Source organism: Anopheles gambiae, chromosome 2 (assembly GCF_943734735.2).
Source record: "Anopheles gambiae chromosome 2, idAnoGambNW_F1_1, whole genome shotgun sequence".
NCBI classification, from domain to species: domain Eukaryota; kingdom Metazoa; phylum Arthropoda; class Insecta; order Diptera; family Culicidae; genus Anopheles; species Anopheles gambiae.
In genome coordinates, this window is record NC_064601.1 from 113,622,227 (window position 1) to 113,628,226 (window position 6,000).

A 6,000-nucleotide genomic window follows, 5' to 3' on the forward strand; every position below is an offset into this window, starting at 1 on the left:
GTTCACAAGTGTTTTGAGTACATTTATTATCCTCTTTTTTATCAATTTCGCTTACATTTCTTTAATTTTATGTCATTGATTGTTATCTTTTAGAATCCTAATTTTAAATAATCTTCACTTTCATCTTAACAATCATTACAACGATGTTTTGACTTTTTGATTCTCACGATACAAATTAAACCTGCCATGCATAGCATCAATGCATCTCGCATCGCTCCTTCGGAATTGTATTTTGACTGATAAATCCACACACACACACACACACACGCGTACAAATCGCCAACATCGCCCGTGTTTGCAAATCACGCTCTGAGAAATATTTCTCAGCCCTTCCTTTTGTTCACAATATTTATCCAATTGGCGTTTTGTCGTTTTTCGGTGCGGCTTCGGGGTACTCGGAGGTCGGCTTTGGAAAGGGGAACCGATTGCCCCGGCAATAAAAATCCGTTCGCATCTTCATCTTCGCCCAACACCAACCTGTTGCATCGAGCGAGCATTCTTTACTCGTCTCACACACACGCACGCACACGCACGCACACGCGGTCTGACAGGATGGTGCAGGATGTCGGTTTACGTGGGCTCGATCCAGGGACAAAAAAGGGCTCTTTTAGCTGTGGGTTTTGCGCCTGCATCTTCCGCTCCGGACGCCGCCGTCTGCGCACTGCAACCCGTCGACCATTTCTGAGAAGGGCAGGCAGACGAAACGAGACCCCACGGTCGGTACGAGACATGGAAGCGCACACATCCCGCTACACGGGAAGAGTGCATTTTTCGACCGAAAACACGCAAGCCGCGAAGGAAGGCAGGAAAGAACGAGAACGAAGCAAACGGCGCGATACATAAGCCTCGGCGCAAACGCATCTTCGCAACTTCATAAATACGTGTGGCTTCGGCTCCTTCAGCGGGTCGTCTTGCATGGTCGTGCATCGGTGTGCTGAACGGATGAAGGGAGCGGGAAGGGCGTCGATGCTAAGAAGCGAATAAATTGGTATAATAAGACTGATGCGCTCCGGAAAAGGTAGCACTCGCGGAGAGGAAACGCTTTTCGGCGCAATAAATAAGTTGCTCACACGCGCACAGCCGTGCCTGGTGCCGAACATGGTTCCGAGCCCAAGCGCCATGTGCAGGCGCAGCGGTGTCCAGGTGTGCGGAGGTATTCGGTATCACTTCTTACTGCGTCTCGGTGAAACGTTTTCCTTTCTTGCCTTCGCTTTTTTGGTTGCGTTTCAATTTAGATAGACGCGATCGTTTGTTCTTTCAAGCGACGATCGACGCATGGAATTAGGACTGGCGGCATTCACCCATTCCACTGATAAGCACCCACACTCACACCCACACGTCATCCTTAATAAAAAAGGGGTTCCAGCTGAAGCTGGCTTCATTTTATGAGGCACTTTGAACCGATCCGAACCAGCTACTCCACAAGCGAACGAAGATCGATGATCCTGGCTTACATTAATCCCTCGGAGTGAGTAAGCGCCAGAGCGACCCCATGGACAAAAAAAACACACACACACAGATATAGACTACTCATCACGGGAAGGGAAAGTCTGGAGAAGAGTGAAAGTGTAGACGACACGCCAACACTGCCACATGTTAACAAGTTATTTACGAGACCTCGGATGACAACCAAGCCGACCGACCGACCGGTATGAATTAAAGGGAACCGGAGGGCAAAGGCGTCAAGCCGGGGAGCCGGGGTCCCGGTGAATGGATGCGTTTTTCCTTCAGGCGTGTCATCGGCCTCGGGTGAGCAGAGTTTTCGGGTGTCTGGGATGAGCATAATTGGATGTCATTTTCCTCACAAGAGTTGCGCTACCTCCGTGTGTGTGTGTGTGTGTTGTAAAAATGTAATTCGAAGAACGGTCGATCTTAAATTTCTTCCATTCTAAACTCTCTCCTTCTTTCTCCTTCGTCTTATTGGCTTTCTTCAATCATTCTCTCTCTCTCTCTCTCTCTCTCTTCATCTCACTGCAAGACGGGTGTTTATTTCCGGTACGCTGGTTTTCCGGTGTTTAGGCTGCTTGCAAACGGGAGCGTAATATGGTCGCATAGCAGATGCCTCACTTACACCCTGGAATTAATTTCAATTGCAGCCATTTACTTCGCGGGTTGAGAAGTGCGCGCTGTACCGGGGTGTATGATATGCTTTTGTTATGCTTTTATTGGGAGTGGATTCTTCAAGAGCTCGAATGAAGCGATTGTAAGGTGTTTAATCGTTTCTTGATGTCACAACCAGATAATGAATAATTGAGGTTTGATGGAATTGGAAGCAATTTGCTAGTTAAACTGTTTACAAAGTGATTCATCCTAAGCGTTAACTACTTTGGGTTATAATAAATAGGTTGAAGATGCTTGCAAGTTTCAATGATCTTTTTTTATTTATACTTCTTAAACTTACCAATCAATGCGACGAAGACGAAGTACCTGCTTGAAAGTGACTCAAATTATCTGGGAAGCATTTTCTCATTAGCTGACGGCGAGAAAGGAGTCGCCGGTAATAAAGGTGTTCTGCTATCTCGGGTCGGTCGTTACTTCGGTCAAGGACTTCAGTAATCGTGCGTACAATGGGATTTACCAACTGCTGACATCCAGAAGACTTCGAGCCTGCATGAAATGTGAGATATATCGTACATTGATTCGCCCGGTTGTCCTCTATCTACCTCTACCAAGAAGGAGTTCGATAGTGATCCCCGGTCCGGCATAAGGCGCAGGGGAGCACAGCGAACTCGATGGCTGGATCGATCAGGTGAAGCGGGACCTGTCGGAGATGGATGGGAGGCCGCAGCCAGAGACCGATCATCCTAGAAAATGATTCTTGACCGGGTCATGTCACAGCGACATGCTCTATTATGAGCAGGCAAACAAGAGAGAGAGAGAGGAGAGACCTAAACCTTATCAACACATTCACCTCCCCTCTAGCATTGCTGAACGCCTGAAGGTTATCATTATGACCATAAATTGTGTCTTGGTTTTAGTAGAATGTTTAATACATTTTTCATGTTTATGTCTTCATCTTCCTCTTCTTCTATTTGGCGTAATGTTCTACGCGGACATGCCGGACCTATACAGGGCTTTCAAGACATAATCCATTACTACTAGCTGGATAGTCAAAATCCTTGCTACGGGGGGACGGTCCAATCTAGGCTTGAACTCATGACGGGCATATTATTAGGTCGTTCGAGTTGACGACTGTACGATTGGACCACCCCATATTCTCTTCATATCGATGGCATTTTACGCTTAAGATTTCATCTCGTTTACGCTATCACCTCCTCTAAGATATCATGCAAGAAGACTTATTTCAAATATCTTCGTCAATAAAGCCCTTTTGTAAGCGACCGTTTTGTTTAAAACATATTTTAATTACGCTCCTCTTTGCCGTAATTATCAATATCAGATTTCTAATAGAAACGAACATTCTGAACAAGCACTGTATCGCCTCTATACGGTTGCTGCGGCACTCCAAGTGAAGTATCGGCTCCATGTATCGGTTCCGATTGGTAATTTTAAAAATAGTTCCCACCCAACAATGGGTCACGATGGTGGTGGGTGCCCGCCACCCCTGACTTTGTAAATGAATCACTCCATCACTTTCTCTTTCGGTTGCGTTATTTTTCTCCCGCCGCAACGTTACATCCTTTCCCCCATTCGGCCACCCCGGGTTTCCACCCATCAGTCAGGGTCCATGGCACTCGCCTGCGCTCCGTTGCAGAAACAGAGCAGCACAGTGATCGCAGGGTGAGAACCCCTTTCCCTTCCGGTGGGTGGATTCCGTTGGAAAAACTCGGTACACACACACGCTGCCCGTACCCGCTCCTAGCGATCTTCGTTTAATTTAGTACGGTCGAGCACGGTCGGGAATGTGACCGCAGCTGGAAAAATCGTGGCAGCACTAAGTGTTGGCATTATAATTTCCTTCCCGCCGGTACGGTAAGGACGGTAGGGAAAGGGAGAAGAAAGATACAGTGTGTGTGTGTGTGTGTTTTTGCCCCCGCTTCCCACAATGCGGTGGAGAGATATTTTAAGAATCGATTCGATTGGAACTTCGGGCTCAGCGTGCAGTGGGTGAGTGGGTGATGCAAATCTGTGGATCAATATCCAGTGAAGTGTAGTTACTTTTGGAAATTTTTCCTTTTTCGCTTTCAAGCTGCGGCGATGTGTCTGTTTTGCTCGTTGGAAATGTGTTTCGGTCGTGTTACTTACTCTCTAGCATGGATTGGAGTGATTCCTTCTCAATTATAGGACGGGTTTATTGACATTAAATCGTTTTCGACACATTTGCGCTCTAAGCATTGACTCCAATTTTTATAATAAATTTATTGGGTTTAACATATCGTAAAGTATCTGTTCTATAAACACAATTAACCCAACGCTTTCACTGCAAAAACAGGGCTCCCACCTTGTAAAACTCAAGCCATAAACTATGCAATTAAGTCATTACAAAAGCCACGAATACTCCCCATTTGTTCCTAATGGTTCCTCACTGCGCCGTAAAACGATTACGCTTTTGGGGTACATTTACAGCCAGAACATTTGTTCGTCATTGCAAAACCGCATTCTAAAGCACCAAATGCTCGCGAGTGAAACCAATTCTAAATATACGATTGTTTATTTGCTGGGAAATAATTTGTGCCCATCACGGTGTCTGGAAAACGGGCTAGAAAATGGGGGGAAAAGGGAGCGAAAACAGGGACGCTCACCACACGCACGTGTGCGCGAAGATCAAGTGAGCTCGAAGCTCGTTTGCTCACTGGGGGAAAATTCACAAGTGAGCGCATCCTCTCAGTTTTATTTCCAGCACACTTCCCAAACCCCCCCCCCCCCCGGCACCACCGTGGTCGTTTGCGTGTGCGTCGTTGGACACCAACCTCGGCGGCAGACAAACCGCCATGGAAGAAGCGCTATATTTATAGGAGAAAATGGAGAAAACGGATGAAAATGGAAACGATGGGCAGGAGGTGAAGGAGGAGGGAGTAGAAGGTGTGGTAGGGCGCGCAAAGATCGATGTCTATTTTTGGTCACCCATTTTTCGATACAACACTGTGTGTGTGTTTCGGGGCGTGCCGGTTTGCGGTTGGTGGCTGCTTGTTTGCTGCCCGCTTTCTAGTCGCTTTTCTCCCCACACCGATACATACACGACAGAGCGCAGGGGGATTAGTGTGGCGTCTTGCCGCACTCCCAGCATCCCCGGGGTCGGGTGGTTCTTTGTTTTCCGTACGATGTAACAAACGCGCCGCAACAGCGGAAACGAACGAAGAAAGCCCCGTTTTGTGGATCGACCCGCGGCGCGATCAGAACGCGCGAGAAACCGGAGATGTCGCTTTTCCCCGCACTGTTCCACCATTCCTTGGCGTGGCATGGCTCACTTCGGACTGCGCTTTCCCCCCCCACTGTTCTATCGGAATGCGTGAACGTGGTAGAAAAACACACCGATTGACAAATGGGGGTCAGCCATTTGTTCGGTCGGATGGGGTGCTGGAACAAAAAAAACGAGCCGTGCAAAGAAGTGCCGCGATGGAAATCTTTTTCCCTTTTTCATCCCCCCCCAATAACATTCCACCCATCGGGGTAATGATTGGCTAAGGCCGCCCGGAACTAGCGGACCCGCAAACAACAACAACAACAACAACAACAACACTAGCAATAAATGAAACTCGCGCCAATGGGTTTTTCATACCGGAGAGATTTGCTCCAACAATCGGTGCCGAACGTGAGCGGCGCGAGCGCGGGTGCCGAAACCGGGAAGAAAAATGGTTAACTTGAAGGGGGAGGAGGAGGACCAAGCAGCCACTTGCCAGCCACAACCAAAAATACGCCAAAAAGAGCGAACTGACCCCGACGCCGTCCCTTCGACGTCCGTGCGTCGAGATGGAACGTTCAGGTTGGCGCTCAAATCGGAACCAGTTGATGAAACGTTACCCGTGATGCGTGTGTAGAGAGTAGCAGGGATGGTGTGTTTTTGGTGCGCTCGAGTTTATCGCTTGCGATGGGGGAAGA